The sequence below is a fragment of the Poecile atricapillus genome, chromosome 6 (genome assembly GCF_030490865.1).
Source record: "Poecile atricapillus isolate bPoeAtr1 chromosome 6, bPoeAtr1.hap1, whole genome shotgun sequence".
In the NCBI taxonomy this organism is placed as follows: Eukaryota; Metazoa; Chordata; class Aves; order Passeriformes; family Paridae; genus Poecile; species Poecile atricapillus.
In genome coordinates this window covers 35101899-35126171 of record NC_081254.1, presented here as the reverse complement: position 1 = coordinate 35126171, position 24273 = coordinate 35101899, and the positions used below count along the sequence as shown (strand labels likewise).

Below are 24273 nucleotides of genomic sequence, written 5' to 3'. Positions count from 1 at the left end.
TCCCAGGACAGCAATCAAGGCATTATTTTGCACAGTGGTGAGTCCTCCCTCCATGACCCATCTGTTGATGTCTTTAAGATAGAAATCCTACGGCTGCATCTTTTTTGCAAAATGAAATATATTCAGTTGGGAAAATGGTTTATCAGCAGTGCTGAAAAAATTCAGTCCCAGAATAATTCTTTGCATATTTGGTCAGACTTGGGTTCTAACCTGAGTGCCAAAACCAAGGGCTCGTTAGCATTTGGGTAACTGTTGTAGTCCTGTGTTCTGCCCCTGCCCAGCAGCCAGCTGGAATGCTAGGAAATGTAACTTGGAATCCAAACAGAGGATTTTTTTAGCATAGTAGTACAAAGGATTCAAAGTACACTACTGATAACGGCCTCAGTAAAAAGCCTGTGACATTTTTGGCATCAGGTAGAGTTAATTCAAGGAAATTTTAATTTTCAAGGACTCTGGCAGGATGTGTTTTGGGCATCTGTTTTATTCCCATCTGTAATTTTTGCTAATGAAGGCATGATGTGTATTTAATCATGGAATGAAAATAAAATCAGAGCTGTCATGGATTTTCTTTTAATCAATTAGATGGAATTTAACCATAGATTCCTACTCCACAAGATATCTAAGGATCTGGGCAAGGATTGTTTTTTCCTCTTCACAGAATTGAGTATTATTAGTTTTTATTCTCTGGGTAGTATTTTTATGTAACTTGTAAAGCTAAGAAAATAAGCTTCTTAAAATTGCCTGAAAATAAGGATTTCTGCATCAGATGTGTAGTTTGCATATTCCTTCAGTCCCAAGCACTTCCAGGTGTCACTGGAGAGCAGGAAAAATGCTTGTAAAACATGTTTTAGGAGCTTTGTTTTAAGGCAACGGTAACCAAAGGCTTACTATTTAAAATCTGCTCTGTTGGAAACCTGGCATTTTCTGGATAATGAAGTCTAGGTAGCTGCTCAGATACTGATGTAGGCAGTGGGGTATTTTTGGCTACGAGGATTTGGAAATGATTTGTCCAAGACTGTCCTTGATTTGGGGCAGTTCGTGTTGGCAGGAGGTTCTTGGTGGTGTGATCTCTAAATGTTGATGCATTTCAGTGAAAAAAACTTAGAAAAAGAGGCAGGGGAATAAGCAGTGATTTAGGAGGAGCAAGTCTCTGCTGGAAGTTGGGGGAGTGCTCCGTGATAGTTCCTGAAGGCTGGAATCTTCATGACTCCACAGCTGTGTGACTCTTGGTTCCAGCTGCAAGGCCAGACTAAATGCAGGAGAATAAATGCAGCATTTGAAACACGTTTTACTCCTATTGTTTTGCTATCTGAAAACTTTGTCTGTGATTTCACTGTCAAATATGAGGTTTGTGGGTAGTAAAACTAGCATCTTCCAGAGATCCCAGAGGTGGCTGAGCCCACAGGCTGTTCCTGCAGGACCGAGTTTAGGCTGGATGATGCTGCGGAGCTGGCAAACCTTCCTGGAGTGGTTTTGCATAGAACGTGGGCAGAACAGAAAGGGTTTGTGTTCCCTGCTTCATTGACAGCATGCTGAAGGATGAAATTCTCTCAGGACTGACCTTTTATTCATGGAAGACTGAGGATGGTGTTTAGTGCCTAAGCCCAGACAAAGCACCTCCACCAACATCTGTGCTTGGCACAGCTCAAACCTGGCTCCTGATACCTCCTATTGCCAAGAAAACTGTGTCTAGGGATTCTCTTTTGAGGCATTTACTGGGAGAGGCCATTGAATTCATTGCAGGGTTTGTGCTACTGAAAGAGTTTGGAGCATTTGACACTGGAATTTTATGGGGCTTATCACAGAACTGAATTGTCAGGGTGAAATATCTGAGAGAGGTGAACAAGCAATATTTATGAAATAATTATTGATTGGAGATGTCTGTTCTAGGAGAGTTTCTACACATGGGACTCTGCTAGAGTGTGAGGTAAATGGATTCTCAAGACAAAAAGCCTTTGCCCTTTCAGCATCACAGTACTTTCTTGAAATAAGTATTCCTGTAATCATTTTTATAGGGATTAAAAAGTGAGAGATACCAGACATGAAAATCGTGGCACAACTGAATGAACACAGAAAATTCAGAGGGAAGGATAATGTTTCCTTACTCCTTGACTTCCCTTTTGGTGACCAGCTTGTTATCTGCAAGAGAGGCATGTTCATTTGATGGGTCTTTAAGGAGCAGGAATAGTCACAGAATCCCAGAATGATTTGGGTTGGAATGGACTTTAAAAACCATCTCATCCCAAACCCCCTACCATGGGCTGGGACACCTTTCAGTAAACCAAATTACTCCAAACCCTCCCCAGCCTGGCCTGCAGTGCTGTCCATAGGCTGTTTTTATAAACGTTGATTTTTCTTTTTTTTTTGAAGGCTTAGAAGATATGAAATTAATATTCTGTTCTGGAAACTCAGTATAATTTTGTGGTGTAACACGAAGAATTTCTGGGAGCTACAACTGTTTTTTAAGAGCTGTTGGGTTACATCAGAAACACCAACAGAATTATGGCAGCTGCTTTTCCAGACAGGGCCAGCAGTGATGCAGCATGTGATTACAGGCTCTCTGTCCCATCAGGAGAATATTCCTGCAAATCATTATTGAGAGCATCATTGTGAAGCATTATTGAGGCTGAAATAGCTGTTTGCATTATGGGCTCACCTTCTTGAACTCAAACCCACTGTTGCAACACCACTTCTGAAAACTGGGAATAGCCAGCTGCCCTGATTGTATCATAGGATTTGAGGCATTTAACACCTGTAACAAAGGAGATTCAGGGTTGCTGGGTTTTGTTTGTTTGTTTGTTTGTTTGTTTTGTACTTTTACAACCAATGTTAAAAAGGAACTTTCAGATATTTGGGGTTTTAAACCTGCTGTTTACAGCAGAGAGCTCATTATACCTGGGTGAGGAAGTGCATGTCCCACCACACATCAGGTGTGATTCTCTGGAGAGCAAACAATGTTCTCTCATACAATTTGTATCAAAATTATTTCAGTTCTGCACTGGCTGTGGAATCTGTGAGCCCAAAGAGTCAAATGAATGGGTAAATGAGGGGATGAACTGAAATCCCTCACTTGGAACCCCTGGGTTTATACCCAGGAGTGCAGGGTGAGGCCAGGTGTGCCGGGCACAGCAAACAGATACCTGTGAAGCCACAAAGCTGAGCTGACACGGCCTCCTTGGAGTTATTTTTATGTAAGGATGAGTTCTTGAATAGCTTTTCTGGTGCATTAGGCACAGCATGCTTCTCTTCACTGCTGACAGTGGCTTCCATGTATTTCTACATTCCAGGAATGCACTGGCAGCACTGTAGCCATTGTGAGGAAAATCTGCCTGTGCATATACTCTGCTATGTCTGTTCTGCTGTGAGCCAGGGTGCCTGGTATAAGATTGCCAAATTTTATGTTATTTCATACCAGACGAAATCTTTAAGTGTGGTATTTAGCAACATACAGCAAAATTTTCAGTGTTTTGGCACTAGGATTGCTTCCCTGCTCTTGGCATGCCGAGAGGTGGAGAACATGGCTTGCTGCAACAATAACTGCTTTATTTTATAGGCCCTCCAAGCATTTTAACGTATGGGATCATCTCCTGTAAAATATGTGGAGAGCACAAAGAAAATAATTGGGCCAGGGCTTTGCAAAGCCATAAAGAGATCTGCCTTTGAATTCCTGTTGCTTGCTGCCTTTTCTGGGATAAGAGGAGGGGGAGGCTGCCCTGCACAGCATTACCTGCTCTGGCTGAATGGGTGGTGCTCGCCTCTATCCCTTGCTTTGGCTGCAAGTAGGTTGAGCATGACCTAACCCTTGTGGTAGCAGCTAAATTGAGGAGCAATTAATGGCTACCAAGGGCTTTGAGTGAAAGGGGATGAGGTGTTATAGCCTCCAGACAAAGGAGGAAAAGGAACGCTGGCGTGTTTTGTTTAACACAAATAAGGGAAAAGCCAACCTGCGGCTTAATTTCCATTTGTTAGGTAACAGTATAGCTTGAAATGAGCCCAGTTCTGTGTTACTGGAAATTAAGCTGAGTGCTGTCAGGCGAACCAGCTGCTGCCAGGTAACACATCAATTCTGGGTAATCACAAGTGCACAAGCCCGTGCTGGAGAACCAGAGCTAATAGAGCCCAGTGAGGGAACAGACACAAACCTCAGCAGTCACTGCAGCAGCCAGGTGTGTATGGACAGTGTCATGTGTCAGGTAGAGGTGAGGACAGTGTGCATATATCAAGAAATTCTGGCTGTTGATAGGGCTGAGAACTGAAATTCAAGCAGAAGGACCTTTCACCCCAATTTTCAGTAGCAATTAGCTGCTGCCTTACCCCAGGGCTCCTCAGTTCCATGGGTGCTGCACTGCTGCTTATCCAAGGTAGGGTGATGCTTTGGGGCATGTCTGCAGCTGCCTCGGGCTTTTGGATGACGGACAAATAACTTTGGGCTTATCTTAAGCCAATTCAGACCCAAATGTGGCTGACAAAGTGATAAGCACATTCAGGCTCACATATGTATTTCATGGCCTATTTATTTTATCCATCAATGTTTCCATTGCTCCCAGTCTGGGGCACCCAGATCAGGTGTCACACCCTCTGCCAAGGCAGGGAGGGAGGCAGCGAATACAAAGCTCTTGCATGTGTGCAGCAAATGGCCTGTGACATGAAAAAGGGATTTTTAAGTTTGGTGGAAATCCCATCATATGCCAACTGTAGTCAGACACTACACTCCTCATCTCAGCCCTCTGCACAGCAATGCTTCACCTGTTTAGGGTATCTGTAATTCAGGTGCTTTCTGACACAGAGCACATTGATCATATTACAGAGATATGCTCATTCCCTGGGCATGAAATATTTTTTAAAAATACTTCCACTTGCTGTTATTAGGACTTTGTGAATTTGAGGATTTCCCCTGAAACTGGAGGGTGGCTCTGAAGCTGGTCTCCATTCTGTGTTCCTGCAGACCTTTGGTGGAGCCAACCTGTCCCTGTGAGTATGTGGTACCCAGCACAGCTGGGTGACTGGGCCATCAGCCTGTGACTGGGACAGCAGCCTGTGACTGGGACACTCTGACTCTGGCCCTGGACAAGTCCCTTACCTGTGTTCTTTACCTGGCAGGAGAAGCAGGAGGATAGACCCATAAATAACTGGGATGGTTCAGGTGCTCAGAAGGACCACGCAGAGTCCTTGTGAGAGGGACAAGCTTCTGAAATGATTGGTAACCTTGGTGCATATGACTTGAATAACAACAAACTGGAGCAGACAGCGAAGCGTTGGAAAGGCTGTGTGGAAAGAAGGCTGTAACTGCAGCCAGATCCTGTGTACTGGAAGTGAAGGAAATGCTGTCTATCCACAGGGCTTAGCACAGCTACATCAACATGTCTTAATGACTTGGACCCCAGAATCCCTTCAGAAGGACCATGGGGATCATTAGATTTTTTCCTATCCACAGTTTCCATCCCCACCAGGATTGCTCCCAGTCAGTGGGTAGGAAAGGCACCGACACATGAGACAAAAACACAAATTAAATCAGCTCACAAATGAACTGAATGAATTTTCTGTCCATGAAGACTCTCTTGGCCAGTTCTTTAAAGCTTGAAAGTTATTTATTTTTTTCCCCTGCTTCTGACAAAGGGAAAAAGCACTGCCCAGAACAAGGGCCTATGGACAGCCAGTTGTTTGAACAACATTACTGAAAATACTGTTTGTGGAAAACAGGTTTTGCTTCAGCAGCAGGCTTTCAACATGCTGGGAATTCTCCACAGCCAGCTCATCTGTTGGGAAGCACAGAGGATGAGAGGCAGAAAATGCTGGGTTTGGAGTGAGCTGCAGAAGCAGACAGAAAACAACTTTCTGCTTGAGTCTTGGAGCCCAAGGCTGCCACGGGAATGGATTCAATTACGCCCTGAGCTTTATTGCTGAAATATTCCACTGGGAAACCATAAAAAAACATTTTCAGACTTGATTCCCGAAGTTCTGGAAAAGGAGTTAGCAAGTGTTTTATTGCTACCAGTCTCAACACGTGATAAGAAAAGCAAATACTGAGTGGGATGGAGGAACATGATGCAAAAGCCCCTTCACATCATCAAACCCTTCTCCCTGTTCATCGCCCACTCAGACTGGCCACTCCTGCTTAATTTTATGTGTACTGAGCACGGAGCCACTTTTGTTGAGATCAGCCCTTACTGTGTTGGTGGGAGCTGCTCCCTTGTTAAGTGTCTGCTACTTCTGTTTGCTTCCCTCTTACTTCTTCACTGCATTAAGTAATAACTGATAAGTCTTCCTTGACAGTAATTTGTTGTCCTGGGCTGTGCAGCAGCAGGGCAGCACACCAGGAGCACTGCTGAGTTCACAGCTGCAGCTTCTCTTGCCATTCACACCCTTACTTGTCCCTTACTTTTCCCTTACTTGTCCCTTACTTGTCCCTTACTTGTCCCTTACTTGTCCCTACACGCCATCCCCAGCACCGTGCCCGGCCATCCAGCTGGGTGGATGAAATTCAGCCCCAGATTCATTCCTGATGACATCTGTGCTGTCTGCTCACATATGTTTAAGATTAATGTTTGGGCTCTGTTTTGTAATGAGCCCTAAATCTTCCTTTTAGCTGTCATGTAGTTTCCTTGTTCGCTCGTTAGGCTCGCTCTCGGAAGGAGCCCGCGTGCTGTGCTCGGTGCAGCCTGCGTGGATGGAAAATGTCACTGAGAGCTCAGGGCTGCTAAAAGCCATTCCCACGTGAAGCCCAGCAGATTTACCCCTCAGTACTGCAGAGACTCATGGCCCCTTCATAAACAGGCTTCAAGGGAACTGAGGAGGGACTTGGGACAAAGGGCTGGACTGACAGGACAAGGGGGAACAGCTTTAAACTGACAGAAGGCAGGGTTAGGTGGGATATTGGGAAGGAATTGTTCCCTGGCAGGGTGGGCAGGCCCTGGCACAGGTGCCCAGAGCAGCTGTGGCTGCCCCTGGATCCCTGGAAGTGCCCAAGGCCAGGTTGGATGGTGCTTGGAGCAGCCTGGGACAGGGGAAATTGTCCCTGCCCATGGCAGGGGTGTAGAACTACATGATATTTAAAGGTCCTTTCCAACCCAAACCAGTCAAAGGTTCTACGAAAAATAGAGAAAAATTAAGGAGTGGTGTTTTTATTCACTGGTGGGTACAGGGGCGGGTGGTGTCTATCTGTGATGTGCCAAAACTTCAGCGCTAATTCTTGCCGGGTCTCTTCAACGAGCTGCTGGTGAGTCCAGCTCTCCTGCTCCTCCCGGGCCGGCCGTGCCACCAGGAGTCACTCTCGGCCTCCGAAAGGGCCGCGGAGCCCCACGCGAGCCGCACCCGCAGCATCCCGGGCTGGGGGCCGTGTGCGGGCGCTGATGCCGGGGCAGCGCTGCCTGCTCCAGTCCGCGGGGCAGCGCCTCACCGCTGCCCGAATCCCCCTTTCTTATTATTTTTGGACTTTCCCCCCACCCCCACAGTCTCTGTTTGGCGATGTTTAACCCCGGGGATGCCCATTCGGGGCCGCAGCCGAGGGTCTCCCCCGCCTCCCCTCGCAGCGAGCGCTCGGGTGCGCGGCTCCTCGGGGCGGGCGCTCCGCAGGTGCGGGCCGGGCTCTGCCGGCGTTGGCTCCGCTCAGGAAGTGACAAGCACATTTCCTCCTCCTCCTCCTCCTTCTCCTCCTCCTCCTCCTCCTCCTCCTCCTCGCTCCCTCCCTCCGCCCGCCCCGCCCGCAGCACGGCGGCGGCGGCGGCAGCGGAGCGCGGTCGGAGCGGCGCCCACAGCCGGCCCGGCCGGGCCGCTCCGCCGCCACCGCGGGAAGCGCTCGGTAAGCGATGCCCGCAGCGCTGCGGGGCCGTGCCGCCCCGGGGGGTGCCGGGGGGGAGCGGACAAAGGGCGGCGGTGCGCCCTGCCCGGGGACGGGGCGGCTCGGAGGGGATGGGGTAGGACGGTGGTACCCCCCGCCGCCACCGCATCCCCGCGGAGCGGGCTGGGGATGTCCGCCTTTGTGCCGTCGGGTCTCACCCCGCCCCGGGATGAGCGGGGGAACCGCGGAGGAGCCGCCCGGGCGGAGCGGGGAGCGGTGGGATGCGTGTCCGGAGCGGCGGGGGGGTGCGGGATGCTGAGCCCGACGTGCGGGGATGGGCGGCTCTCCGGAGTTTGGCGAGCGGTCCTCACCCGCTCCGAGTCCTCTGCCTTTGCCACTGGAATTATTTCCTGCGAAAGGATCAACACGTGCATTCCTTTCTCCGGGCCGAGACTGCTGCTCCGGGGGGCTGAAACTCGGGTGCCGTCGGGCTCAAAACTCCCCGGGTCGGGCTCAGGGGGCTGCAGCCCAGGGCAGCCGTGGCTGAGCATCCCCGCAGAGATGCTCTCCGGCTCACCCGGGGCCAGCTCGCACTTCCCATCGTGCCGTGCCTCGGATTCCACCCCTGGCACGTGTGAAGTGTCTGAGGGCAGCAGGAGAAGGGGACGGGCCGGTCCCAGGGGTGTCTCCAGCCCCCGACACTGCTGCCATGGGACACAGCAGCGCCTTGCTGCGTGAAGTGCCCTGGCAGTGGGGCTGTCCTAGAAAGCCTGTAAGTCTTGTTTCTCCATTCAGTGACGTCAGGTTGATCAGGTTTTAAGGGACGTGAAGGTTTCTCATACAGCTGAACGCAGAGATTTCACAGGAAAGGAGCTTTTCCTCAATAATTTTCATTTACTTGACGCAGAGAGAGTTTGCCACAGCGCGGTGCCTGTCACTGAGTTGTGCCGCTGCCGTGCGGTCTCCACAGACGCTGGTGTACCTTGGCAGCTCATCCCCTCCTTAGGAAATCCTCTGGAGTGAAGAGTAAGCGTAATTTGTTATGAAATAGGCTGATAGATGAAACTTCAGTTGGCGATTGAAACCAGATGTGCATATTTTCCTTTTGAATCCTCAAGCAATACTAAAAGTCTATTTTGACAGATTAAAAACTACTTACAAATTGCAGAGGTAGCAGAGTTTTGCGATAATCCAGTAAAAATACGGAGGGCTGTGAGCATCTCTGCCCAGTGTCGGGTATCTCTGAGCGCAGGAGATGCTGCTGCCATCACAAAGCCCAGATTCCCTTGGCCTGCCTCTGTCGTGGGCAGAAATATTTACCAGGGCTTGGCTGAGGGATGGAAAAAGAAATAAAGAACCCACAAAACAGTGTAGATAATGTTTCTAGAGAAAATATTTGGGGTGGGTCATGAAACAGATTAATTACAGTGATAGTAAAAAACCTGAATTTCAGAGCGGTTTGCTCTGTCCTTTCCTCTCGTGGCTCGGTGCGGGTTTGAAGTGAGATTCTGATTTATTTCTTCATTTTTGAAAGTCCTGTGGAGCCTGAGGATGCTTGCGGTGGTGGGTGTGTCACACCCAGCCCTGGCACGGCGGTGCTCAGGGGGGCAGGATTAGGGCTGGAGGCACTTTATCAGGAGAAGCATTCAGCCTCCTTGCTTCCAAAAGTGGGGGAAAAAAACCCAGCCAAAACAACCTGCCGTGGAATTGCTTCCTTCTCTCCACTTGGGAGGAGGGAAGGACACCCTGCCAAGCACAGCCACGTGGAGCACGGCCACGCGTGCCGGAGGTTTTGCTGCTGAATCCCTGGCTCCAGACTTTCTCACTTCCAGCTTCAACCCAGAGAAGGGAGGGGAACTTCTGTGACTTCCAGCTCTGCACAGGGCCGAGGTGTCCAGGAACCACAGTGGTTATAGAAAGCAGATGGCCTTTTGCTGTAAATGCAAAACTTTGCATAGAAAATCTGTGCAAATCAGTTCAGTGGATAATTGATTTGTGAGAGTGAGATCCAGATTTTTGTATATGGAGATTGAGCAGACGGTGGGACAGAGCCAACACCAATGTAGATTAATTTTCAGCTATGGATACCTGCATAAATAAATACATATGTATAAATATGCACACATGCAAATAGGCAAACATATACCAATATAAATCCCCAAGTCTGCATTGGTTAATTATATGCAATTTGTTTTTTTTTTTCATAGTAGCAAAGGCTTGCTTCACTTTCAGCAAAAGTATAGGCAGAACAAGATACACAACTTTTTGCCAAAACACCTGTATTTGTGTGCAGAACTGACACCATGGGCTGTGTCCTGGTGGGTGGGGAGAGGAATGAGCTTTATCCCACTTTTCTATTTATTATTGCTGCTTGACTTCTGATTTCTCAAATGACAGCTGTGTGGTTTGAGAGTCTTCTTCCTTTTTTTCTTTCTTCTAATGTTGCATAGAATTTTTCTTTTATTTGTCAGGATGGAGGTGGTTTGCACTTGCCTTGTAAAATCTCTGATGGAAAAGAGGACACCCCAAGCTGAAAGGGTGATTTTGGTTTTGTCCCCTTCCCCCTCCCGTGTCACGTGGTTTGTCAAATGATGTTGCTGGGAAATAGTGCTAATGAACATTAATCTGTGGCAGGGCAGACTTTGGACCAACAGGCTGGGGCGAGGTGCCAGAGATGCTCAGCCTGGCAGGGTCAAGTCTCCTTCCCACATCCCAGGGGAGGGAGAGGGCAAGGAAAGCCTTTGTGTCAGATCTGCACTCACCAAAACTCTCTCCTAGAGTGAAAACACCTTCAGAAAGATAAGTTTTATTCCTGTGGCCATGGGGGACCAGGGGAGCAGAGGAGCTGGCATGTGGCTCCCCTGCAGCTGCTCAAGCAAGCTCTCTTCTTGCCTGACGTTTTCTGCTCCTTTCTCTCCCAAAATGGGAGGAGGAGGAAGAGGAAGCAAGCCTGCTGACTCGGGGAAACAAAACTAAAAAAAAAAAAGCAGGTCTGCCGAGCAGCAGAGGGCTGTGACTGCCGTGGGGCTCACGTGTGGTGGGAGCCACAGTTCCCATTGCAGGGGTCCTTGTGGGGCTGGGCAAAAATATCACCAAAACAACAGCCTGCTCCTCAGAGAGCTAAATATAAACTAATTGGGTGAGGAGGAGGGAATTTTCCACCATGCTCCTCCTCTGTGCCTGCCAGCCTGCCCGGTCATGAAGCCTATGGGCTGCTCCCCGCTGGGGAATCTCCTGTCCCCGATCCCCAGCATCTCATGGGATGAGTGCCACCACTTCCTTTAGGGATGAGACCTTCTGCAAATTCCTTGGAAGCTGTCAGGCCACTGGCAGACCTGAGCCCTGGAGCTCTGGTTCTGCCCACAAGTCTCCCTGCGGGCAGTGGCCGTGTGTAATTGTGAAAAAGGACTTTTCCAAGGTCACACTCTGTGCCAGCCTGGCTGCCCACGACCCAGAGATTTCTGTAGAGCAGCAATGCAGAACCTGGCTCTGCTACAGGGAACTGGAGAGAGCAGATCCATGGGCTGTTTGATTTTTCCAAACTTTTCTGAGCTGGCTGCCTTTAGAGAGACAAAAATTCTCAAGCAAGAGCCTGTTTCTGAAACCTCACTGGGATGGTGCATCTCAGTACAGGCTGTGGATGTGTGGGTCTTTAGTCATCAACAGGTGAGGGGGGGATTGAAAATTAAGACGTGTGGTGGTGCAGTTAATTTCCAGCCAGAATTTCTCCTGGCTTCAGGTGGTTTATCCCTGAGTTTTGTAGCCTGTGGCATTGGATATGAGTGATATTGCATCTTATGCATCTGACATATGCTGTGTAAGATAAATGAGATTTGGTATGTTAGAAGTTTCTTTGAAATCCAGGGAGGAGTAAACTGCATTAGACTGACCTGGAGGAGCAGCACCAAACCCTGTGTGAAGCGTGGCTGCTCCCAGCACTGCGTGCTGTGGATCCCTGCACGGATGGGTGGGAAGTACCAGGCGAGTTTGGCTCAGTAATCACTTCATTTGAGTAATATTTTAAGAACTGGTTGAGTGAGTGCAAAAAAATCTGTTCTGGTGCATTGAGTTTCTGTACCTCCCCCCCTAAAAGTGTACCCAAGGGAGACTTGGTCATGGTTTTTGCTTTTAGAGGATTAAATATAGCAGCATCATTGGTGTCACTCCTCTGTAGTCCATTTGAAGCATCCCTTGGGCTACATCATTCCCTATATTTGTGGCTCCTGGCCATAGCTTTTGCTTTCAGCAGCCAGGGCTCAGGGCTGGCTGTGCGGTAGGTATGGGGCCGTGGTGAAAGAGGAGTTTGACTTCGCGGCCGTTTCGTGCTTACAAATCCTCACGTCTCCTAGGGTTTGTGAAAAATGGGATCTGGCAAGCTTTGATCCAGCAGCTGGAAAACCTGCTCTCCCTCTCTCTGCTCCAAACCAGCCCCTGAAAGGAAGGACCAGCAGTTCTTTGGATGGCTGAGGAGAAGCAGGGCTAGGCGAGGTGGTGGTGCAGAAGGATGAGGCTGCTGAGGTGCATCAGTGACTGGCTTTGGTCTCAGTGACTGGTCTGAACCAGGGGCTCAAGAGACTCACCCCTCACCCTGCTCCTAAAGCCAAGGGCATGAGTTAAAATGTGTTATTTATTTGCATTTATGATTATTTTTTTGTCCTTTACCCCATGACAGCTCTTGCAGTGACCCCAGACAAGCCTTCGTGCTCGTCTGCCCCAGTTGTACAAGTGCCATCATCACTATTCTGCACCAATGGGAAATGCTAATTATAAGGAAAAGGAATTAATGCAGACAACTGGTCTTCTCTGGTAAGGACAGCCTGGCAGCACAGTTAGGCCAAGTGGAACTGGTCATTTCTCATTTCAAGTGATGTAGGAAAGTCACAATAACTGTGATTTTTTTGTGTTTCTGTGCTTGCCTTAACCTTACTGAGAGCAGCCTTCTGGTGTGCTGGGCAATAATTGTCAATGCTATGAAATTACTTCAAGTGTATATATTATTATCCTTGTTACCAAGTGCTTTGGGGTTTTTTTGTCCCAGCTGGTACAAATGAATATTGTATAATATTTTTGAAAAGACAAGTTTTAATATTATGAACTAGGTGCCAAAAGCTACAATTGTGTGCCATAGCTGAAGAGCCATTATAATTATAAAGATACAGAAAGCATTCAAAACATCCATTTTTGGGTTTGTAGACGCTCTGTTAACTCAGAAAAACAGAAAAAAAAAAGAGAAAAGTCTAGAAAAGGCTGTCCCTGGATCTCTGGAAGTTCCAAGGCCAGGTTGGACAGGACTTGGAGCAGCCTGGGATAGTGGCAGGGGGTTAGAATGAGGTGCTCTTTAAGGTCCCTTCCAGTCCAGGCCATTCTGTGATTATTGGTCTATCAGCTGTGTTATAAATGAAATACAGTGCAGTGGATGGTGCTTCTCAGAGTGAAAGCATTGTGGTTAATGAAGCTGCACATTGCCAAAATGTAAATGTTTCATCTAGAAACTCTCACCCACATTTTCGGTTGTGCGTGGTTTGTGTTGTTGGTAGAAATTACTTTTCCCGTGGAGGTTTCAGATGTAGGTATTTGAAACTTCATTTAAAGAAGAATTTTCAGCTCTGCAGTGGGATGGGTTGTGCTGTCCATGCCCTCCCTGTGCCTGTCCTGTGAACCCCATGACACAACATAAAGGTGGCAGCTTCAAGAGGAGCTGGGCAAGAGCCAGGCCAGCCTGTGGAGGAGCTGCTCTGTTTGTCCACCCTCCTGATCCCTGCACATCCCTCCCTGGGACATGGGGGGTGCAACAGCTCACTTGGGGTGCAGGGCAGCGAGCCAGAAGAGCCCTGCTGCTGGGACTGCTCTGTGCATCACCATGTTTAGTAATATTCAGAGTTAGTTCTTGCTAGAGCTTGGACTCAGTGGTCTTAAAGGTCTTTTCTGACCTAATGATTCTATGATTCAGTGTCTTTTAGAAAGGCCCCCAGTGCAGAGATAAAGCTGTAGCACTGTCTGAGAGCCTTGTGCAGTCATTTGTGGTGCTGTAGTTTACTGCAATGGTTATTGTCTGTGTTGTTCAGGAGAAAATTGCACTTTGCCCTTGCTCTGGATCTGTATAGCTCCAGCTTCCTGCCGTGCTGGGAGGGCTCCCACCACTGGTCTGCTGCCTCTGAGGGACCTGCTCAGCTTCTCCTGCCCTCTCTGAGGCAGCCAGGTCATCCTCAGCACTCCACATTCCCCCAGTCTCGTACTGTACCTGTGTCTTGAAGCCCCCCAGTTACTCCTGGAGCCCCCTCCAGACCTTGGCTGGAGGTGGGAAGAGGCTCCAGGTGCCCGCAGAGGCACAGAGCACAGAGGCTGTACCCTCCCTTCTCCTCCCAGAGACCCCAAATTCATCCAGCCTGAGCACATATCCCTGCATGCCTGGCTAATCTACTGCACCATGCAGCAGCCTGGGCACATGCTCCTGCCTTTGAGGTGAGTGGTTTTAAGCAATTTAGATTTTTTGGGTGTATCTTAACATTTCTGTAACCAGCTGTGCTGGTTGCTTCTCTCCGTTCTGTATTACCACGCTGTTCTCCGTATTTAGCACTTTGCTGGGCTCAAGTCACACAGCACTGGTTTTCCTCTTTCCCTCCCAGTTACTGCCAGAAATATTGCATGGCATGGGGTGGCAGTGCAGTTTCTGTTGCAGCCAGTGTCAGCAGCTCCTTTGCAGGTCTGTTTGAGATGTGCCAGTGAAGTGTTATCAGTAGCTGTCATCCACTTCTGTGCAATTTAATGAGGTGTGTTGTACCAGCGCTCCCTTTCAGCTGCACAAAGCCTTCAGGTGAGGGGAGAGCTCTTTCCTTGGTGTTGTAATTGTGATTCCTGACTCCCTGACCTTGCACTGAAACCAGAGCCTTGCTGGGCTCGAGGTCTCACCCACCACATTTACCAGGCTGGCTCGTGCCAGTCCTCAGGGACCATCAGTGGTGATGGCTCAGAAGACTTTTTGGCATGATCTTAGAAAACTGAAGGTGTAAATTTATTTGGAGCTGTTGTTTAAGAAGGATCTATATTTAGTGCCTGCTGTTTAATATCATCCCAGGTTACTCCTGACAAATATGACTGTGTTGTTTTCCTTTCTGCTCAGGACAGTAATATTTATATTGTCTATTCCTCTTCTGCATCCCGACTAATGTTTCCACCATTCTTTCTGTTACTGTCAGTGCAACTTCTTATTGTCCTTAATACCTATAAAAATCTATCTATAAAAATCTATCTGTATCTTGTTTTCTAACAGAACCTGCTGTTTAACTCACAGTCTCATTCATTTAAGGTGCTGGCATTATTTTAGGGACTTCAAAATGGTTTACAAATTCCAGGATTCATTAATTCCTTCGCTCATTAGGGTTGCAAGTTGATACATGTTTTTTCCATGTGATGAAGGTGGACGTTTTTGCTGCCCTATTTGTCCTGGGCAATCATTCATGTTTGTGCACTGACAGAATACCTGGCGTGATTCCCTTCCTGGCAGCTTTGGAGCTGGGGTGGGATGCAGCATTTAGGTCACTTCTCCTTGGGATGCTGCTTCAGGAGTGGGCTTTGTGCTTCACCCCTCTGTCCTTTGGGCTTCCCCTTTCTGTGGCACAGGGGAATCTTTTTCTCTCCTGATTTTCACTCATGGCATGAGAGAAAGAGGGATATATGGAGACTATCCAGAGATGGAGATCTATGGGCTGGAAAATACAGATTTTTAATTTCTTTTTCCCCTTTATTACTGCTTATTCATGCTGTCATAAATGAGCTTGAGGAGCGCAGGACAGGACTGTGCTCCTGCCAGCCCAAATAAAATCAGGGGCTGTTTGCATTTCCACTTACTTTTTTTAAAATTTTCCTCACCTCTGAGACAGGCTGCAAAATCTGGGCTTTTATGGCTGCTAAGCCACAGTGGAGCTCATCCTGCCTTACTCCATGGGGATCAGGGGTATCTCCAGGGAAAAAGCATCCCAGTTCTGGGAAAATTCTCCTCTGTGGGTATTATTTCTCCAGCTGGGCGATCCCCTGGCAGGGTACCTTGCTTTGGGGCAGTGGTGCCTCGGGCTTGCTGGAGCTGTTCCCCATGGGAAGCATCTCAGTGCTGGCCCTCAGGGATCCCCTGATGGAGCCAAACCTGCAGAAGGTTTGGGCTCTACGTGCTGCTGACACCTCGCAGGAGCCGAGAGCGTGTTACAGCAACAGATTCCATATTATTCCAGCCTCGCAAGCGTCTCCCTGCGATATTAAAAACACCAGCTAAAAGCCAAGTCCAAACTCTCCATGAATGACTCTGTGGAAATGCTGTCGGGCACGTTTCAGTGCTGCTTTGGCTTTGATTTAGGTGGGTAAACACGGTGAGTGGGTGTTTGCTTTGACTTTTCCCTCGTAGCAAAAGACTTCCTTTGAGGGAAGGTGAAGCCTCCGGTGCTGTTCCCCATCACAGCATCAGCCTGGTGTGCTGTGGCTGGGTGTTGGCAGTGCCTTCACAGCATGCCTGGGCCTCGTGCTGCCCAACAGCAGTGGGAACCCCCCAGTTTGCTCAGGATCAGGGATGCCCCTGCCCAGGGCTCTGCTCACGGCTGTGAATAACCCTGGCAGAGCCCGATTTCTCCATCTGGATGCGGCACAGCCATCCCGGCCGGGATGATGCTGCAGGAGGACATCCTTGACTGTTGTCAGCATCTCCTCCTGCTTATCCCACACTCTGCTCTGTTCCTCCTTGAAGCTTCCCAAAATCACCTCTGGCTTTGGCTGCACCAGGATGGCTCTGACATCAGAGATAACTTTTGCCACGTGGTGGACGGTCACTGGGGGAGGCAGGGTGGCTGCAGCCCGTCCTGTCCTTGCCCTGCTGCACCAAGAAGACTCTGCTCATCACACATTCCCCCATCTCCACCAGAGCCATCAAAGCCGGCTCCTTGGCAGCCCCTGCACGTAGGAACCATCTTCTGGTAACAGATTGTTGTGTATTAAATGAACCCGAGGAAAACAAGAGACGCGAAGGCTGCGGGGCGACGCGAGTTTGCTGTTCAGTCTGCCAAATTCACGCTAATTCAGACAACTCACAGATGTTTGGCTGCTCGTTCCTTGAAGAGATTTATGGAAGATGCAGGGCTCGGAAATTTACAGAGACATGGAGGTGGCAATGTGGGCAAAGGTGTCCTGGCCCTGGAAGGCTCCTTCCCTCCCTACACTGTGCCTTCCCCTTGCTGGTGTTGATGGCAACAGAGGGACAAACAGCAGGGAAAAGTGCCTTTTGGTCACTAGGAGGATTAATAAAGGCTCCAGGTTCATCTTTCAGGAGCTCTTTGAAAGCCGTTTCTCAGCTGAGGAATGAACCCCCAGAGCCTGCCCAAGAGGCAAAGTACTTTGGTCTAATGCAAACAGTGTAGGGTGTGCAGGTGGCAGCAGGCACGTGTGTCACCCTGTGTGGGCACAGACACCGTCCACTGAAAGCTTCTGAAATTCTTTTAATACTGCCTGCTGAGTTCAAGGGAGATAATTTCAAGTTTTGGAAGGTTCTAAGTGATCATTTTGCTGGGCGTCACGTGAGGGTTCTGCAGTTTTAAAGTATTTATCCATGAAGGGGAGGTGGTAGAAGGTAATGTGAAGTCTGGTAGTTGATCCATACATCCAGGATTTTCCTGCTTTAAATCCAGGCATGTCCATAAGGGCTGTCAGCTTCTGTCTGTTCTCCATCTCAGCCTTGCAGAAGGGAGAAATCTGATGTACGAGCAGCATCCAAATCAGCTCTGACAGTGCTGATGGTGTTGTGGGTCTTGGCAAGTGTTCCCAATTACCCGGTGAGATGTCCCAGATCCTGCTCCTGCTTCATCTGGGTGGATTTGTAGTGGTCACTGATGAGCAGCACTGTTACAGTCGGTGCTGCAGTGCTGAGCTTGCTTTGCATCTCCAGGATTTGCTTCTCACAGGGACCCTGAGAGCTCTGGAGCCAGCAAGGAAGCCTGAGCTGGCTGAGAATCCCCCTGACTGAGGGTGGGGTGCCCTGGCACAGGTTACCCAGAGAAGCTGTGGCTGCCCCATCCCTGGAAGTGCCCAAGGCAAGGTTGGATGGGGTTTGGAGCAGCCTGGACACATGGAAGGTGTCCCTGCCTCTGGCAGGGGTTTGGAATGAGATGAGATTTAAGATCCCTTCCAGCCCAAACCATTCAGTGTTTGTAACCCTAGAGCATTATTTTGTGCCTGTAAGCAGGTGGAGGTTGTTTCACAGAGACAGGTATTCCAAGGGGTTCCTGTGCTATTTGAAGTTGTTTATGCTTGAGAAGTGAGTCAGTAAAGGCAGTGTGGTGAAGCTGTTTACTGTCTTCAGCTCAGACATCCCAAGCTGTATATGGGAAAAGAATATAAGGAAGAAACAAGAATTGTTTTTTTGTGTCTGTTTACTAGAGCAGCATGCTCTGAGCGATAATTAAAAGTAAACCCAGACCCTGCTGCCTTGTTCAGCATCCCTGGTCATTGAGATTAAGCAGCCAAGGCAATTCTCAATTCAGCAATTCCTCAGCTTTTGGGAGCGTGGCCAACACTCACAGTGTCTCACAGACCACTGCAAATTCTTGTAATAAATCTCACAACTGGGGCTGCAGGGGAAACCCACAGAAAGGTGAGATGGTTTGTTGGGCCAGCAGGCTGAACTGCTGCTGCTGCTTCAGCTGCTCTTCTCCAGAGACAGCCCTTGGTCCTGTACTTCCATGGAAATACTCAAAGGTAGCAGCAGTCCCCTAATGAGTGGCATAGGCAACGATTACAGGTTTGCTCAGAGAAAATGTGTAATTTCTGTGGTCACTGTGATCATGCTGAAGGCTCTGTCTGCCTGGCCCACACTTCCAGGGATGGGGCAGCCACAACTTCTCTGGGTAACCTGTGCCAGGGCCTCACCACCCTCTCAGGGAAGAATTTTTTCCTAATATCTAATCCAAACCTACTCTCTTTCAGTTTGAAGCCATTCCCCCTTGTCCTGCCACCTCCCATGGCTTGCACCTCTCTCTTGCTGGTCGCTGTTTTGCAATGACTAATATTGCTTTCTTCTTTTCCTTTTCAGTTGCCAGGGAGGAAAAGGCAAAGTCACTGCCAGCACCATTTCCTTCGAGCTAAAGATGTTGAGACAAAGCACCTCTGCCCCTGCCCTGTCCTTTCAGTCCTTCCGCTGCTGGTGTGTACGGGACTCATTCCCCTGCCACTCCTATTCCCTAAGAGCACGGGGGCAATAAACCTTTTACTCAAGGAGATGATGTGTAATTTTCCTTAATTCCTCTTCCTTTTTTTTTTTGTGAGAGCTTGCCTGCAGTTGAGGTTCAACCCGAGCATGTAAATCTGGGTGTGAGCTTGGACTTCAGGCTCTCCCTAGAGATTGGGGGTGTTTGGATGTGTGGTTTGGGGCTTGGAGTGCAGGGGAGCCTCTGCCTTGTGTGATTTTGGTGTCAGGCTGAGGCAGGACCCAGGCACGTGGAGCAGGGGTCGGGTTGAAATAACAGAGTTTTATTTGCTCAGTAATTCATCTATGGCTGTGGGCAGGACCCTGGTGTGTCTGTTGTTCCTGGTAGCGAGGGTTAATCTCAGGTTGCATGTGGCCATCCATGGTGGCTGCACATGGCATTTTCGGTTCCTAAAGTGGCCCTGTGGGATAGCTGCTGCCATGGGAGACCTCAGCTACGGATTGATGAGTGTGGCTGTAGATGCTGGCTCCATCCAGGCTGTCCTGCTCTGGCATCTGGCATCTGGAGATGAGTTCTGGGCTGTGTTGGTGAGAACCTGTGTTCCTGTGTGAAGCTGTTGGTCAGAATGAGGTGATTCTGGTTCTTGAAGCTGTGCAGACCCATGGAGCCCTGCTCACACACTGCTTCCCCCTCTGCTATGCTATGGGCAGGCAAGTCCTTTACTTATTAATTAGTGCTGAAAGTGTGTCTTTGTCTTGTTAGCCCTGGAAAAGTCTAGTCTGGATGCAAGAAGGAGGCAGAGGAAGATATCTCCTTATTCCATCTCTTTGGCTGGTAGTCTCTGAGTACCTGGAGCTTGGGGCAGCACAGGTTTTTGCCAGGCAGGAGTGGAACACTGTGAGAGCCATGGTGTCCTGGATGGTGTTTGCCCTTCCAGCAGCTGGGGAAGACCCTGTGGAGCAGGAGGAAATGACTGCAGGCTCAGGGTGAGATGAGCAGGGCTGCAGCCTTTCTCCTCCCAAGGTTGGGCATCCTGGGGCAGCTCTTTGCTCTTGACAGGGTCCCAGGGGACAATCCTGAAGCAGCTGCCTCCGTGGAAATTTCATCCTTTGAAAGTCACTTGTGCTGACTCATGGTCTTGTTTGCTCAGGACTAGTCCATGGGGCATTTTCAGATTGTAAAGATTTCTTTTCGGGCCCTGAATGGCATCTTTCACATTTATTGGAGGGTTTTACCCCATAAATAAACTCAATATTCTCTAATGACATAGATTAGTACTCAAGCAAGGGGAACAAACTGCCCAGGGCTGAGCCTACTCTGTCCTGTTGCAGAAGACAAATTATTGCCTGAGTGAGGAAATAAACCCAGGCTTAGCTACATGCAAATGATAGACTTTGTGGATTTTTTCCAAATTCATAACACAATAAATCATGAAATTGAAGATGTACTCCTTGGCATTGTCCAAAGCCCTGAGGGGGAGACAGGCTGTGCAATGAAGAGATTCAGTGTAGCCCCAAGTCACTTCTAAGAAGTAGAAGAATGGGGAGAGAGGCATGATTTTTATTTTGGGTGAATATTGCCATGTTATGTTTGCAGAAAGCCTTAACCCCCACAATTTTCAATCAAAGTCACCAGTTTTGGCTATTTCCTCAAATTCTTTGTAGCCTCTCTGTAGGTCTGGTCCCCACAGAGGTCTGACTGCACAGAGAAATCAAGATGTGCATAGGGGAGGGAATTTCAGTTTCACTGGTGAGGGTGGGATGGTGGTGCAGCCCTAGAATCATGCTCAGAGTTTGGCCCAGAGGGATTAGGTTTTGTTCTTCAGACATGTGGGTCTAACCCGCTTTAAATAAACTCCAGAAATCACAGTGGCTCCTTGCTCAGCTATTTTCTTCAAGCCTGGCACAGGGAAGAGGGGCAGGGGTAAGGAATGGGGTCCTGCTTGGGTCATGGCTTCTTCACTTTGATCAGCATTAAAAATTCAGCAGGGGCAGGTGATTTATATTCTGAGAGGATTCACACTGTTCTGCTTGCAAGGTGCATCAGTATGCAAAACACAGCTCCAGCTCCTGGTTCCCGTGTGCCCTTTCCACTGTAAATAGGTTTTATGTCAGTGTGTGTGTCTGGAGATGGATTATTGAGCTGGACAGGGGTTGAATGTTTTCTGTGCAGAGGGTGGTGATCCCACAGCAGTGGAAATCTGTGTGATGCTGGTCGTCAGTCGTCTTCATGAGGAGTATTTCTAGGGGTCAGACCATGGAATCGTGGGCTTGGTAAGATTGGAAAACACCTCTAAGACCGTGGAGTCCAACTGTTTCCCCAGCATGGGCAAGGCCACCTCTAACCCATGTCCCCAATCCACATCCACAGGGCTTTTAAATCCCTCCAGGGCTGGGGACTCCAGGCTTGGTCATGAGGAAGTTTTTCATGATTTGCATGGGGATGTGATGCTGGACATTGTTCATGCTCTGTCCAGCCATGGCAGAGCATCTGGCAGACAGTTTGCTGATTCTTGAGGTCTTTTCCTTGCAGTTCAGTGTAGGAGGTGAGCAGGGCATGGCTGTGAGTGGTGCTTGGAGCCTGCTGTGTTAACACCAGTCATGTGTGAGACCTCCCTGCAGGGAAGGGCTGTTTATCCCCCGTGAGCAGCTCCAAGGCCGTGCTTGTGCCTTGTAAGGAGCATGTTTGTTCCCCAGAGTTTTCCTTTCAAGCCTGTGGATGAGAGTTGGATCATTTAGCTTCACTTTTTTCCAAACCCAAGACTCCATAGCTGTGATGCTGTCTGGAAAACAGCTCTGAGAGAAACCTCTTCCCACCTCTGCCACTGCAAAGATCACACGAGACTTCTGCTTGGTCTGTGTTTTGAGCCATGTAGAAAGCAGGGTTTGCTAAAATTTGGGGATTTCTGTGCACTTGAGTTTCTCAGGGGCTTTATAGCTCAGGAGATTCCAGTGGCCGTGGCTCGAGTCTAAACTTAACTGTGACATCATGATGAAGATAGTTCCTTTATCTGATTGCAAATGAGGAAATATATTTCTCAAAGTAATTAATGGTCCCTGCAGAGTATCTTTTTATTAGCCTGTGTGTGTGTGTGAAAGCATCCAGTCTATAAATACACAGTGGTTTCCTCCTCAGCATCAATAGGGCCCATCCTGGCTCTGCAGTTTGTGTCCCATGGCACTTGTTTGCATGGAGAGGATGTGACAGGGCAGGACCGTGCGTCAGGAGCCCTGGGAGGCAGGATGGGGAGCCAGAGATCACGTTTCACTGGAAAGTTTCCCTGTTTTATTGCAGTTTCTCCCTGGGGATGGTTCCAAAACCCAGCCAAGCAGTGGTTAAAATTGCTGATACCTGCAAGTGCGCCTCGGCCCCGGCGTTGGGGGGTGGTGGTGGCTGCCAGCAGTTTGCTGTGTTGCCTGTCATTAGGGTTGTGTTAATTGCAGGGGATGCAGAGCAGCAGGGAGGTGTGATGGTGTGCCAGGGCAGGGAGCCTCTGCCTGTACTTGCTGCTGCTCCTGCCTGGGTGTGCATCAGAGTCTGCTGCAGCAGCATTAACCATCACCTCAGGGAAGGGTGATTATTCCTGCAGGAATCATACCTGGCCAAAGTGCTCAGCTGCTTCCATGCTGCTCTGAGCCCTTGTTTGATCCTGGTGCTGACAGTGCCACAGTGTCCTCCCAGCACAGAGGGTTTGTCACTGCAGCAAGCACTCCTGTCTCTGTCAGGATCAGGGACAGCTAAGATTGGGATAGATAGAAATCCCAGAATGACAGAATGGTTCCACCCCCTGCCATGGACACCTTCCACTGTCCCAGCTGCTCCAGCCCCAATGTCCAGCCTGGCCTTGGGCACTGCCAGGGATCCAGGGGCAGCCCCAGCTGCTCTGGGCACCTGTGCCAGGGCCTGCCCACCCTCACAGCCAAGAATTCCTTCCCAGTATCCCATCTAACCCTGCAGACAAATTATGTGTCATTTTGACACTCTGAAATGTTTATTTTTCTAGTTGACAGTTTTCATTTGGTCACTAGGTTTCCCAGAGGTTTATGATGAAATTACCAGTAAACTGTAAGTTACGGGTACACTGATATCCCACAGAAAGCTGGAGACTGTACCAGGCACCCTTGGGAACAGTAGATCTTCAGAAAATGTATTGATTCCCAATCTTGGCTTTGCACTCTAGATGAACTTTGTCCTCATAAAATAATAGAAGGTGATTTTTCTTTAGCAGCCAGCTGGCCTTTAAATGAGCTACTCTTAACACCACTGCAAGCTCTAATCCAAGTAAACATGGACAGGATGATTTAGGAGCTGGGAAGAGCAGCCTTATCAGTTCGGAATAAGGGTTAATACTTAGTGGAATATTTTCATCTATTATCCCTAAATATCACAATTGGCTTTGACCGGATGCTACAAGATCAGTGTTTTATGCTCTTTGGGCTGTGCAAATGGTGGGTTTGGTCGTTTGCATTAACTGCAAAGCAGCAAAATAACGAAACAGGATTAGAGGAGTGATTTGGGGGAAACGCTGATTTCGGTAATCAGATTTGAGCTGCAATCTGTCTGCTTTCCAAGGGAATAAGTCTGTGGGGAGGATGCCAGGAGGTGAGGCAGGGCTCATGGTCAGGGCTGGGCAGTGCTGTATGAGCTGGCTTGTAGTTTTTTTTTCAAGAGCCTCCTTGTTGTCCCACCTTAGCTTTTCTTACCTAAAACTACCTAAGAAATAGGTGAAGATCAAGAGGCACAGTGAGGAGTAAGGCAAGGAGCTGTCTCTCCTTCCTTGCAGGCAACTCTTTGCCTTTTTCCCTAAAGGGCTCTTCACAGATTGGGAATCACAGAGTGACTGGGGTGGGATAGGTGCATCCAGGGGATTTCACAGCCATAAGGATGTTGGAGAGGCTTTTTCTGCTGGACATCTGCTCCCAGCTGGTCTGGGGGCAAAGGGTTGCTGTGAGATCAACCCTGGAGCTTTCATGAGCTCTTCTTTCAATGTTTTTGTATCTTCAGTATAGGGGATGCGAGTCCCCTTTTCTAATGGAGAATTCAGAGGAAGCTTTATTCATTTGACTGAAATACTTGTGTCCCTGTGGATCACCCTGTGTACCCTGTGTGCCTCCAACAGCTCCTGTGAGTGCCCCATCCTGTGAAACACCTCAGTGCTGATGGGGAGCAGAGGGACACCAGCAGTGTTTAAGATCCTAAAATAAACACACCCCTCAAGCAACCACCATCAGGGTGTTTGTTGGGCAGGCCTTGCCCCTTGCCCAGTGCATCCACCCTCCAGGGATGTCCCCTAAAGCTGTTCCTCTCTCTCTCTCT

General features: G+C 48.9%; 1 protein-coding gene across 2 annotated transcripts in view; it reads left to right on the top strand.

Moving 5' to 3' along the window:
- The first annotated feature begins 7676 nt into the window (after positions 1–7676).
- The window catches only part of FAM53B (family with sequence similarity 53 member B), a 44635-nt gene continuing 28038 nt past the window's right edge, over positions 7677–24273 (top strand). Inside the window, exons 1-2 of one of the 2 annotated variants that reach the window (XM_058842024.1) lie at positions 7680–7798; positions 18843–18953. The gene's annotated coding sequence lies outside the window, so the exon portion shown is untranslated. Of the gene's footprint in view, positions 7799–18842; positions 18954–24273 lie in introns of both variants that reach the window. The other variant, XM_058842025.1, reaches the window with a different exon arrangement.